General features: G+C 35.3%; 1 non-coding gene across 1 annotated transcript; it reads left to right on the forward strand.

Annotated features, from left to right (window-relative positions):
* Nucleotides 1-8,000: 8,000 nt before the first annotated feature.
* On the forward strand, nucleotides 8,001-8,141 carry LOC119867673. The gene has a single exon (XR_005369846.1). It is a non-coding gene; the product is annotated as a U4 spliceosomal RNA (small nuclear RNA).
* The last annotated feature ends 6,683 nt before the right edge of the window (nucleotides 8,142-14,824 follow it).

The raw sequence follows: 14,824 nt of genomic DNA on the forward strand, positions 1-14,824 counted from the left end.
TGAATATATGATACATTTGTGTTTTCCCATATGTTGTGTGCTTGCATATGACTATATATATAGTTTATGTATGTATATAATATACATATGGTTTTATTTTTTGTACTCCTATTCCAATAATAGGTTCACCTTCAAAATTAAAGGAGTAGAAACTACACAATTCCAATATATAGTTAAAAAAATCTGATAATCTTTAGAAGTTACTAAAAGTTATAATTTAGAAAAATTTGGTGTTATTGGAAAGTTTTTCATAATAACATTGAATGAAAGAAAAAATGTCAAATACAAAGTTGTATATTCATATTTGGTTAAATTGCAAATAAGCAGATTACTTTTGAATATTTTGTGTGTGGCATATACTGTGTACATGTTTTCATATGTATTTCCAGTTTTATCTCACAACAATCATTTGTGAGAGGCCCTATTATTATCATTTCCATTTTCTTTTTTTTTTTTTTTTAAGATTTTTGTTTATTTATTCATGAGAGACACAGAGAGCAAGGCAGAGACACAGGCAGGGGGGAGAAGCAGGCTCTGTGTAGGACCCCAATGGAGGACTGAAACCTGGAACCCTGGGATCACATCCTGAGCTGAAAGCAGATGCTCAACCACTGAGCCACCCAGGTGTCCCTATCATTTCTGTTTTCCAGAAGGGAAAACTTAGGTATGGAAGGGATAAGAAACTTGGACAAAGTTGTTTGTGCTCAGTGCTGAGCTGGTATATGAATCCAAGCAATCAGAGTTATGAGCTCACCATCTAAACCATAGAGACCAAGAATAAAATAAAATAAAAAATAAAATAAAATAAAATAAAATAAAATAAAATAAAATAAAATACCATAGAGACCATCCAAACATCTACAAGCTTCAGGATGTCTAGGCCCTAACTGGATGAGGTTGTCTAATTTTTGAAGAATAGTAAATTGATTTTGACATGTATTTAGATTTATTTTAGCCACACTGTTGTTCTTTAATCTTAGAATCAAATACAGAGATTCAGAGATGATGGGACTCTGGGAATATATAGTTCTTGATTCCAGCAGTTACATAAATATTTGAAAAATCAAAGATAATATTTTAAATAAATTAATGTCTATAAGTTTGAAATTCAAAGCAAATGGATATATTTCTAGAAAATGTAAAGTGTCAAAATTAACACAAGAAGAAATAGAAATTAAAAAAAAGGAAGAAGTAGAAATCTTAATTGACCAATGTATTTTAAATAAACAACATTGCTTTAAAACATTTTCTATTTAGAAGTTTTACATGTGAATTTTACCATATAAACATAGGCTAGTTTGTCTAGGAAACAGAAAAAAAAAAAACTGCTAAAGTATTTTAATGAGCCTATTATAGCATACAAATACCAATAAAGACAGTTTAAGAAAATAAAACTATGGTTCAGTTTCATTTGTGAACAGCAATATTAATATTATCAATAAAATTTTATCCAACCAAATAAAAATGTGTTTTGTTTAAAATAATAATAATTTCAATAGATGAAAAAGAAATAAAATCCCCACATGTTCAGCATTCTTAAAAGACTAGGTAGAAAGGGGATTTTCTTACTCTAATGACAAAATAATAAATTATAGCAATAACACATCAAATGAAAAAAATTTAGAAGGATTTCATTTAAGATTGGAAAAAATATAGACCAAGTATTTCACTACTATTCAACAGAACACAGAAAGTCTTAGACAATACGAGAAGACCAAAAAAAGAAAAAAAAAAAAGAAAAAAAATAGAAAGTATGAATTGCTAGGAAGAATTGAAACTCATTACTTGCTGATGATAACCTGAAAATCAAAAGTCTAAAAATCTACTGACAATCTAATTGTCTCAATAAGAAAATCCAAAAAGATTATGAAATGATTAGAAGAATGTGATTATATAAAATGAAATATAATTTCAAAAGAATTAAAATAATGTAATTATTATAAATAATTTTATAAGTATTTTAATAAATTTTATAAATAATAAAATTGAATGTGTCTGTGATTTCAGGATGGAAAGAGATTTTTTTAAACAATACCAAAAATAGCATGAAATATAAAAGGAAAAATTGATAACTTTACTACATTGAAGTAAAGATGTGCCTTCAAAATAGGATGACAAATACAAAATTAAATCACCAGCGGTAGACTGTGTGAAAAATCTTTTCAGTTTCTACAAATAACTAAGGATGTTAAGAATATATATAAAGACGAAGGACTCATCAAGATAATGTCAAGGAACATTATAGAAAAATAATTTAAAGCTGTGGAGTAATTTGAACGGCCACAAAATATATGAAGAGTGCTCATTGACTTTTGTTCATTGGAGGAACTTTGTGAACAGCCAATATTTGAGCACTTACTATGGCCAAGCACTATTCTAAGTGCTTTTAAAATATAAAGTGCCCTGATTCTTACAGCAACTTTATGCGCTAGATATTATCATGATCTCATTTTACAGATAAGGAATCAGGAACAGAACGTTACACAAGCGTTCAATGATAAGAGCTGGAATCTGGATCTAATTGGGATAGCTTTGAGTTTACCCACCTAATCTCTGAACCACTGTGACTCTGCTGCTGCTCTTCTACAATGGTAAAGTCATAAGCTAGCTAAAAATTTGAGAGATAATATCAGAGGCTGATGGAGATGTGGAGAAATGAGAAATCTTATATAATATTGAGAGGCGTAGTACAATGTAGCTGTTTAGAAAACAATCTGGCAATATTTAGGTAAAATTGTAGGCATATACTTTGTGCCCCAAACTCTCACTCTGGAGTCTACCCTCCAGAGATGCTCTTCACAAATGCCCCAGAAGACATAAACAATGATAACCCTCAAAGCATATTGTGCTAGAAAGAGTTGAAGGCAACCCAGGAGTTCAAAAATAGATACCTATATATGTAAAATGTGGTATATGGATATGCATGAGAGGAATACTGTACAGTGTCAGAGCCAATGGGCAGCATGGAAGAAATAGCTGTGTAACCAGGTTTCAAAACTATATAATTGAATAAAATAGTAAGAAACAAAACGTGACACTATTTATGTCATTAAAAGCATACTATGTTAAAAATAAATTTCAGGGGCACCTGGGTGGTGCAATCTTTTGAGCAACTGACTCTTGGTTTCAGCTCAGGTTATGATCTCATGGTCGTGAGATTGAGCCGCCCCCCCATAGGGCTCAGGACTCAGTACAGAGTGTGCTTGAGAATCTTTCTCTCCTTCTGCCCCTCCTGCTTGTGCTCTCTCTGGAATTGAAGAAGAAAGAAAGAAAGAAGAAAGAGAATAAAAGAAAGAAGGAAGGAAGGAAGAAAGGAAGGAAGGAAGGAAGGAAGGAAGGAAGGAAGGAAGGAAGGAAGGAAGGAAGTTAGTTGGTTAGTTTCAAGGACAAACATATTTACAAGTGGCCACAAACTATGTGGAATGTTCCTTGGACTGCATGTGAGTGGGTGCCAGATGGGTGTGGGAAGGGGATAGATGACGGAGGAATGAATGGGAAGAATCATGAAATAAAACACTGGTTGACAATAAAAATTTGCTATGACCCAAGGCAATTCTGTGCACCTGAGATAAAATTCTGTGCACCTGAGATAAAAATCCCAAGGTAAATAAAATAAATAAAATAGAAATAGCAACAAAAATTTTAAAAATTTAAAAATCTGTCATCTACCTAATATATATATTTTTAATGTTGGTGTATCAATACATAAATGTTATGTAGAATTTAGATCTATTATAATAAAAATATGTAGAAATTTAAAGAAATTATGGAGACCTATAGAATAGCACAAAGAGAATGGTTCTAATTCCTTTTATCCCTGTATATTCTTTTAGCTGTGTGACAAAAAGGAAAACATTGAACTCAGGAAGTGTTTCACATGAATTGTAAAACCTGGGTTACTAATTTACTATTTTATTTCTATCTGGCATAAGAATGCATAGCAAAATACTTGTTTCTATGACCTGAAATCTTGCAGCCTTACAAAAATATTCAATGATTGCTAAGGAAAATATGCCTTCTCTTGCATGTATTGGCCTTTCTTTTGATCTAGTTCCAAAACTTATAATGACTCCAAAATGTATTTACTTATTGAATCACAGAAACAGCAAAGAGGGAGAAGCTTGGTGAGTACTTTAAGAGAAGGCAAAAAAAAAAAAAAAAAAAAGGAAAATATTTCTTCCCTTTCAGCTATATTCTAATGGATATTCTAATGGTCTTAATTACTATCCTCTTACATAATGGCCTTTATTATGTGCTTGCAATACTTATTTAAACAATGGCAAAAATGCAATGTATGTATTCCTTAAAGACAAAAGGTAAAAAAAATCCTATTCTCATTTAGAGATATAGTAAAATATTTATGAATAAAATGATACAATGTCACTTTAAAATCCTCCAGGAAAGTAGTTGGTGAGAAAAAGATAAAAGGAAATTGGTAAGGTGATAATAGTTTTTGATATTGAGTGGTTAGCATATAGAGGTTCACTATCCTCTTAGGCCAACTCTTGTATAAGATTACGATTCCCCATTATAAAATGTTTTTCTTAAAAACATAATAAATTTGGACTTTGTATGGTTTAAAAAATGATTTTGCTATAAATGCCTTCTGAAATATTTATGACGTGAATAAAGCTCCTAGAGCTGCATGGCTGGATACATTAGGAAGAGTTTATGATGCCATCATAAAGGCATCAAAAGGCCAGCCGCATCAGGATGAGGTATGGCTTGACATGTCTCTCATTTCCAAAACAACTGGTAGGTGTGGGCTACTTTTTCTTTCTTTTTTTTTTTTTTTTTTAAATATTTTATTTACTTATTCATGAGAAGCTGAGACACAGGCAGAGGGAGAAGCAGGCTCCATGCAGGGAGCCTGATATGGGACTCAAACCCGGGTCTCCAGGATCATGCCCTGGACCAAAGGCAGGCAGGCACTAAACCCCTGAGCCACCCAGGGATCCCTACTTTTTCTTACGTGTGGTAATCATCAGTAAGTTTTTTCTTCCCTGAATTTGTGTGGGGCACCTCCTGTCTACAGATCTTGCTTTCTCTTTCATTGAACAATTTCCAGATTAAAGTAGGAAGTGATGAATATTTATTAAAATCAAGTAAACTTGCAATGGAAGATAATGAAATTTTTTGTTCTGTTTTGGTTTGTTTGCAACTTCCAAAGTACATTGCAGAAAAACGTTGCCCGAAAAGAGATTAGTGAGTGAAATTGTAAATGTTACTGACATAGTTTAAACCAAGTCATTTGTTTTCAGAGAATTTTCTATACTAAAATACTAGTTGAGGGGATCCCCGGGTGGCTCAGCGGTTTAGCGCCTGCCTTTGGCCCAGGGCCCGATCCTGGAGACCCGGGATCGAGTCCCACATCGTCGGGCTCCCGGCATGGAGCCTGCTTCTCCCTCTGCCTATGTCTCTGCCTCTCTCTCTCTCTCTATGTCTATCATGAATAAATAAATCTTTAAAAAAAAATACTGGTTGAAAATTAGTAACATGTATTTTTTAAGGTCTGTGACAATTTAATTATTTCAAGTAATGAGTACTAAAATCTGAGACTGTGGAAAGTCTGAGGAACACCGCTCTAGAGGTCTGTGCCAAGCAGCTTTCCTCATATGACCCTGTAACTAGATGGCTTCTTTTACTTGTCATGTCAAGTAAACCAAGCTCATTATTTAGAAAAGGGTCACATCTTTCAAAAGGTCATCAGAGGTTGACTTTTCTGTCATTTGGATGACCAGGACAGGTTTTCAATTTTTATAGCTTTCCACTTTCCCTCTTGGGATGCTGAAACTATAAAAGTGAATCTTTTCTGCAGAAAGTGCTCTGCCCATCTGCTAAGAGAAGTTTAAAAATTTAATGATGAAATTGAATTTTAAAAGTTTAAAGTTCTACTACAATAAAAGGAAAATAGTTTGACATTTGAATTTTTTTTTAAAGATTTTTATTTTATTTATTCATGACAGACGCAGAGACAGAGAGGCAGAGGGAGAAGCAGGCTCCATGCAGGGAGCCCAACGTGGGACTCAGTCCCAGGTCTCCAGCATCAGGCCCTGAACTGAAGGCGGCGCTAAACCGCTGAGCCACCCGGAGTGTCTGACACTTGAGTATTTTTACTTTGTATTTCAACCAACGAAAAAAATCGAATGTTCCTCCACAGTCATTTAAAAATATGGAAGTTTTTTTGGCTTTACATTTTATCTTATTCTAGAAAACATGCAAAGACATTTTTCCACTTAAAGAGAAGAATAAAAAGCTGTTTTGTGTGTTTGTCAAATTTCTAGACAAATAAATAGGTCAAATACTTAGTAGTTTAGGGGATACAGTTCCACAAAGTCAGCTTTCCATGATAAAATTAAAGGTGAAAAGACACTTAAAAGCTGTTTCCTGCCCACTGCATGATTGTGACTCTTAAAGGCACGGAGTATAGTAGTTAGGAATCTGGAATTTGCATTAAAAAAGAAACAAAGCTACCTGGGTTTTATTTCCAGATGTTCCATTTATAATCAGTGTGTCCTCTGACAAATAAGTGACCTCCTCAACATCTCCATCTGTAAAATAGTGATGATGAATATATACTGAGCACATACATGTAAAAACATGCACATTGTTGTACAGGTTAAAATAGATGGTGCATAAAAGGCACATAACAAGGAAGTAGCATATTTATAGAACGTGCCCAGTAAGCTTTAATTATTATTGGCTCTGAGATACCATTTACATTTAATTTAAAATACATAGCAATGGATATGTATGACTGGCCAAATAATTGCTTTGAAAGGAAATTTAAAAAACACATTTGTTGTACAGCAGAAGCCAAATATGCAGCATGTATTTGCACAGTTGAATGATTCTGAATTGCCCTGAAATTCCCTGAAAGAGACAGTTTTCTCATTGGAACATACTTTGACTTTCAAACTGCATCTGGTTTGAATTAGCCTTGGAAATCACTGCTCTTTTTTCCTAAAATAAGTGCTTGATAATCTCACATAACCCTGACAAAAATGTCATTTAATGGTTTTGGTTTTTTTTGGGGGGGGGGCAGTAGTCTATTGACTGCTCAAAACTTTCACAAAGAGAAATATAAGTAGCAGGTTATGGGCCTTTATCGATTGTTAATGTGATTGTAAGAATGTGAACAAGCTAATCTCTGGCTCACAATTGCTGTGCTGTACAACTGTACTCAAATGTAGAACATTTCTCCTCATTGCTTTCAGTTCTTAATTATTAATATTCTCAAATCGATATCATTGTGGCTCCAATAAAAAGCTTCTTACCAAATAAGTGCCAGTATTTTCCCCAAAAGCTGTTCTTTATCTAATAGGGCCTTAATATATCATATTCATTGACCTTCCATCTTATTCCCTACAGGTATTAATTAAGACATCAAAGATAGATTCCAATGACGTATTGTTGGAGAAGAAAAGGAGCCCAGGTCTTTAAAAAAAAAATGCCAAGAGCTCTCCAAAGATTCCTGGATGGCTCAGAGGAGAACCTAGCATCTGTGAGACTCTGAGAGGTTGACAACTCTAACCAGGCTGTGTGGTCTGTCACCCTGTTTCAGGCTGGACCTGTTCAGAGAATTTCAATGAAAGGTTTAAGAGATGCAATTCTGGACACAAACTGTTGAAATCAATTCCAGTTCTGTCACCTACGGTGTTTGGGTAAATTGTTTGTGGTCTTTCAAAAAGGGAGAAAAATAATTCCCAGCTGGTAGGGTAGTTTTTGAGGGTTAGGTGAGTCCATTCATGTAGAGTGCTTAGGATAGGGCTTAGCACAAGGTAGGAGGCCAGTATATATTTGCTATATCATTAGTATCAACATAACCATCATCATTATCATAAGTATACAGATAAATACACATATATACATACATGTAAATATGCATACATGAACCAAAATGGTAACCCTTTTGCTTTTACCTTGCAATTTGTACTTACCATGCACTATTTTTTAAAGGAAAGTACATAAACATTTATCTCATTTAAAAATTGCTGCCTAGCTTTGAGCAGTGGCAGTATGATAGCCAATGAAGTTTATCCGAGGCGTGACTATTGCTAATTGAAAAATTGCTGCCTTCCGACACATTATTTTGATATACTAATCTTACATTAATGTACTTTTAGTTTTTCTTTCTAGGCTTTTTGCTTTACAAATAGTATTTAAACCTACAGGATTTTATATATAAATTTGCATATGAATACCACTCTTTCTGAAGAATTGATTTGTAGAAGTGAAACTGATGGATCAAATTATATTTATTTTCAAAAATTTGATGGATGGGACGCCTGAGTGGCTCAGCGGTGGAGTGTCTACCTTCGGCTCAGGGTGTGATCCTGGAATCCTGGGATCGAGTCCCACATCTGGCTCCCTGCATGGAGCCTGCTTCTCCCTCTGCCTGTGTCTCTGCCTCTCTTTTTCTCTCTCTGTGTCTCTCATGAATAAATAAACAGAATATTTTAAAAAAAATAAAAATGTGATAGATACTTCTAAAGTTTTCTCCAAGTATATCATGCCCCCATTTTATTCTTCTAAAAACCATATAAGACTACTCTTTTTTGGGATGCCTGGGTGGCTCAGTGGTTGAGCATCTGCCTATGGCTCAGGGCGTGATCCCAGGGTCCTGGGATTGAGTCCCAAATTGGGGTCTCCACAGAGAGCCTGCTTCTCCCTCTCTTTCTGCCTATGTCTCATTCTGTGTCTCTCATGAATAATAATAATTTAAAAAGGTAGAGTTTCATATCATGATCTTAATTTTGTTTAAAATGTTATCAGAACTTATCTGTGGGTTGTATGATTAGAGATAATTTGAATCTTATTTGTAGTTGGTACTTTCAAAATTGTCTTCAGTAAATATAACTATTGTAATCAGAAAAATTTACAATAAATATTAAAATTAAAAAATAGTGGGAAAAATAAGAATGATTCTTGCTTTTCAGAAGTCTCCCAAGTATCACAATGCCCCACAATTTCTTTGGTGAAACAAACGGCCTTCCACTTTTTTCCTCAGTGAGCCTCAGCTGGGAGCATGAGCACCAAGTATCTAGGGGATAATTATGGAATGGCTTACTTTTAATCTTTGTCACTTCAGGAGAGAGACTGAGCAGACCTGGAAGTGATGAGGCTCCCCTTTGCCAGTTTCAGAACAGTGTTCTCTGAAATATGTAAAAAAAAAAAAAAAAAAAAAAAAACAACAAAACAACAAAACAACAAAAAAACAAAAACAAAACAACAAACTCTTCAAAAATCCTTCCAATCAATTTGAGTAGTCCATAGAAGCCTGTGATTTTTGGGAAGCCTCAAAGTATCAAGATAAGAGGAAGCTAGAGTCAAAGGAATACCAAATTGCTTAATTTAAACTCATATAAAGAGATGTTAAGTCAAGGATAGAATTTGCTGAAGGAAGAATTTATGGTCAGTGAGAAGCAGGTCTTTCAAGCCCTTAACTTTTATTTTTTATTTTATTTTTCTTAAAGATTTTATTTATTTATTCATGAGAGCCATTGAGAGAGAGAGAGGTAGAAATATAGCAGAGGGAGAAGCAGGCCCCTGCAGGGACCGGGATATGGGACTCCCTCACAGGACCCCAGGATCCCAGGACCATGACCTGAGGCAAAGGCAGACACTCAGCTGCTGAGCCACCCAGGCCTCTTGCCTTTAACTCTTTTAAACAACCTGGTATTTGGTTTAAGTGAATTAATTAACCTTATTTTTGTAAGTACCTGCACACAAAATGATGATCTGATCATGTCTGATTTCCATCATTCTCTATGGTCATACAGCTCTGACATTTAAATATTCTAAGTAGTTGTTGACAAAGTCCTTGAAAATCCTAAATTATTTCTCAAGGCTGGTCAAATCACGGCTACACACAAACAAAACTAAATGAAATGCTAATTGGATAATTAATAAATAGATACATTTAGAAAAATCAGGCAAAAAAAAAAGTTGCTTTAGTCTCAAGCATGTTAGCCTCAATCTTATCGTATTTTAAAACCAGAATTATCTTTATATCTCTATCTGCATAAACGTAAACTTAAAGCAAAAATTATCACTTTACATCATAAATCTCCATGAGACTTTAGACTCTCAAACTTTCTTTTTGTCATAAGCATTCTCTAATATGTAAACTAAAATAATGATGGGGTTTGCTCTCAACAGTCTTGCAGGGGTTAGCTATTTCCTATACAATAAAAATAATAAATGATTTATGTATAATGAAGATATTAAAAAGGAAGTTGCTGAATCAACCTGGGGCCGTAAGTAGTTTTACAAGAAATGAATGATTTATCAAAACAGCAATCATTCAAGACCAATAAAATCTTTGCCAAGGTACTGAGCCATGACCATGTCATCATAGTATTATGTATAATTTTAAATTAATTAACAAAAGGGAAAGTTGTATAATCCAAATGAAACTAAAAAAAGATAAAGGTGAATTTTTTTTTGAAGTTCTAGTTTGTCTAGTATAATCAGGAACAATTTAAATACAATTTCCCTAGAGTGCATTTTTCACTTTTAATAATCACATGGCTTTGGTAGGTACTGGGGCTAAGGGATCTTGCTAATTATTAACTGTGTTTATTGATTGTATTCTCACAGCTTTGGCATACATTATTGCTTTTAATCCTCACAACACTCAACTCTTCTGATGCCAGGTTCCATACTTAAACTCTTAAAGCATTTGGTAAATCAAACAAAAGTTATTGCTATTCAGCAGGACTACCAATAAAACAATTGTATTTTTTTTTTAAAGATTTTATTTATTTATGATAGTCACACAGAGAGAGAGAGAGAGGCAGAGACACAGGCAGAGGGAGAAGCAGGCTCCATGCAGGGAGCCCGATGTGGGATTCGATCCCGGGTCTCCAGGATCGCGCCCTGGGCCAAAGGCAGGCGCCAAACCACTGCGCCACCCAGGGATCCCAAAACAATTGTATTTTTAATGACATTATACATTTATAGAGAAAACAAAGCAAATAAATACCAACTTTAAAGACTTTCCCTCTCCTGGAAAAAAATATATATACACTTCCTGTCTTTTGCATATATTTAATTTCCACAATTTTGTGGTCACAATTCAGTGATGGAAATAAGATCCTCTGAGCTCTAAGATTCTGCACCTTGAGGAATGAAGATCACTTGGAAACAAATTTTTTTTGTTAGTATGTTTTTATTTTTGGTTTATCAACTCATTCCAATTAATTGCACAATGAATCAATTATATTCTTGAACATTGTTATCTATTTCAAGGATCAAACTGTGCAACATTTCCCCTTGAGCATTAGCCTTCTAGAAGAACACCTGTCCTGAATTTAACCACAGTCTTCACACCTTGGGATTCCCGGTAAAAGACCTACTTACCTTGGTTTTTTAGACCTGGACTAAGAGAGTATTTGTAAATGGATAAAAAAATAATAATAATAAAAAGTAATTTAATCCAAAATCAGCTATTCAACCACACCAATTCAGCGTGTGTTATCCTAAGGCCAGAGAAGAAAATGGTGAGACACAAGTCTGTGAGTGAGCCTACAATCTTGTGAGCAAAAACACACTTTGCAATGTACTGCATATCAAGATCACTGGGAGCATGCAGGATGCTGAAATTCAGTGGAGCCAGGGTAATAATGATGTTGAATCTATGTATCTTTCTTTTTTTTTTTTTTTTAAGATTTTATTTATTTGAGAGAGAGAGAGCGCATGCAGATGAGCAAAGCGGGGGTGGGGGGGGTGGGGAGCAGAGGGAGAAGAAGGCTCCCTGCTGAGCAGGGAGCCAGGTGTGGGGCTCAATCCCCAGCCCTAACTCTGGGATCAAGACCTTAGCTGAAGGCAGATGCTTGACCGAGTGAGCCACCCAGGCACCCTAGAATCTATGCATCTTTATTTTTTTTTAATATTTTATTTTTTTTTAATTTTTATTTATTTATGATAGTCACAGAGAGAGAGAGAGAGAGAGGCAGAGACATAGGCAGAGGGAGAAGCAGGCTCCATGCACCGGGAGCCTGATGTGGGATTCGATCCCGGGTCTCCAGGATCGCGCCCTGGGCCAAAGGCAGGCGCCAAACCGCTGCGCCACCCAGGGATCCCCAAATCTATGCATCTTTAATTAAAACGTAAAGAATTGGTAAGACAGATATGGAAAAAGTACTATAACACAAAGGGGAGAAAATAATCCACTCTTAAGAGTCTAGAATTTGAGAGAGAGAAAATCTAGACATGGAAGGGAATTTGTTATCTGGTTTTAGGAAACTTTTTTGAATGGAAAATGGGCAGTCCTTATCTCCTTCAGAATTACAAATATTGTTCTCATAGGAGTGGATTTAAAGAGTGGATTAGCCACTATCAATTTCAGTTGAATTTATGAAATTCAACTTCCTATATGTCAGGGGTGATTCCAAGTTTGTGTCTATTTATTCACTTAATCATGACACTCCTATGAGGTATTTTATTTATTTTTTTAAATCAGTATTCCCATTCCACAGGTGAGAAAAATGAGACACAGTAATGTTAGGTAACGTGTCCAAGTTCAGTCAGTTGAAAAGTGCAGGGGCCATTCCTCAGCCTACTTCAAAGGCCTAAATAAACCAGGCCATTCACTTCCAGGCATACCTCTCCTCAAGATGAGACTCAAAGCAAGAGCAAGAAAGTAGGCCACTGGGATGGACTGAGAAGCATTTTGGATACGCTGGTTGATTAACTGTGGAGACAAAATGAGAAAGCTGAGTCAAAATTACATCATGTTAATGAAATTAGGAAGAAGAGGAGAAGCATGTTTGGAGAGAATGATGAGATTGATTGTTTTGGACAAGCTGAACTTGATCTTGGCAGGATCAATTTAGGGAGGTCTGTCTAACAAGAAGCTGCAAACTGAAGTCTGGAGGCTGCTTAGTCAGGACAGAACTCATGTAGTAGAAGTGAGTTACCTCAGGCACAAAATCTAAGGGAAATGGAAAAAGGATTTCATCAAAATCAATAATATTTCAATATGTTACTTGTAAAAATACTAAAATTAATGCAAAAAAAGACAAACCAAATATCAAAATTTTAAGTAAAGGAAGATCAGCATTTTTCCTCTGCCTTAGTCTCCAACATGGCCCCAGATAGCATTATTATCAATTCTACCTTAATTTGAAAACTTTTAATATTTGTCATGGTTTTTGCATCAATTTTGATTTGTTATGATACTGCCTTAAAAAATAATTGATCTTGGGGAGCCTGGGTGGCTCAGTCAGTTAAGAGCCCAACTGTTGATTTCAGCTCAGATCATGATCTCAGGGTTCATAAGATCCAGCCCTGTATCAGGCTCTGTGCTGGGCATGGAGTCTCCTTGAGACTCTCTTTCTCCCTTTCTTCTGCCCCTCATCTCTCTCTCTCTCTCTTTCTCTCTGAAAGAAGAAGAAGAAGAAGAAGAAGAAGAAGAAGAAGAAGAAGAAGAAGAAGAAGAAGAAGAAGGAGGAGGAGGAGGAGGAGGAGGAGGAGGAGGAGGAGGAGGAGGAGGAGGAGGAGGAGGAGGAGGAGGAGAAGGAGAAGAAAGAGAATCGGTCTTGATCACTGAGCTTTTCTGTTTCATTCCTAAATTTTGCATCCCAGGCAGGTGCTTCACCTGTCTTACCCTAGTCCTGCTTAAGCAAGAGGAAATTCTGCTTATCCATACTAAAGTTCTTTTTTAAATTACTTCACTAAAAAAGAAATAATTTCCTTTTATTTTTATTACTTCATTAAAAGGAATTCCTTCACTAACAGGAAAGGAATTATTGCTGAAACTGAAACTGAACTGATGAATCTGATTTTTACGTTATCTTGTATCCAGATTATCAGTTCTCATAATTTTTCACAAGAGGAAGGAAGAGAACAAAGTCTTTCTCCTGTACAGAAAAGAAAACCGAGAGATATAATGGCTCAGTTCAAACTAAACTTCCTGGAGCTACATGGGACATATTAGATCAGATGCTTCTTGGGGTATAAATTGGAAGAAATAAAAATATGAAGTATATTTATGTGAGCAAATCCTAGACAAATCATTGGACTGAGAGAATGAGTTTGGGTAAATAGCATGTACTTCTGAATGAGACATAATGAGCTTGAATTCCTCCTCAGCCATTCCTAACTAGACAACCTTTGACAAATCGCAAAGCCTTACTTAGTTTCCTCATCTATAAAATGAGCCTCATTATACTTACCTATTATTGTTTTGGTTAGGAGGGGGAAAAACAGAATATAGCTATTAATATTTATCAATCAGCATCTCAATCTATAAACACATGATATTCACAAAACAGGAAAATCCCAGAAGTTGTCCTTTTTTTTTTTCTTTTTTTGTAGGCTATATAAAGAAGTAGGACAGATAAACCAAGAATTGTAATGCACCTGGTTGCTGGAAACAGAGAGAGAGAGCGAGAGAGAGAGAGAAGGAGAGAGAGAGAGAGAGAGAAAGCCACATAGAGTTAGTGACTGTTGGTAGAAGAAACCAAGTAAATAAATATTCTGACCTTGCTCTCCTCTCCCACTTTGATTGCCAACCAAACTCTATGCTAGTGGTCATGAAAGACCAGTGCTTTAGTCTATGCTATCATCCCTACAAGAAGACTGTAGGATCAGAAGGATGGAGAAAGTACCCAGAGAAGCAAAAGAAAGCCTATGTGGAATCCTACCATAATAGCTCATGATTAGTGAGCATTTCCTATGTAACACATACAGATGCTTTACTTGTGTCATCTCATTTAATGGAAATAACAGCCTTTATGGTGAATACTATTATTTTTCCATTTTATAGGTGAGGAACCTGAGACTTACTACAGTTCACTAACTTGCTGAAAGCCTCAGA

The sequence above is a fragment of the Canis lupus genome, chromosome 14 (genome assembly GCF_011100685.1).
Source record: "Canis lupus familiaris isolate Mischka breed German Shepherd chromosome 14, alternate assembly UU_Cfam_GSD_1.0, whole genome shotgun sequence".
Classification (NCBI taxonomy): domain Eukaryota; kingdom Metazoa; phylum Chordata; class Mammalia; order Carnivora; family Canidae; genus Canis; species Canis lupus.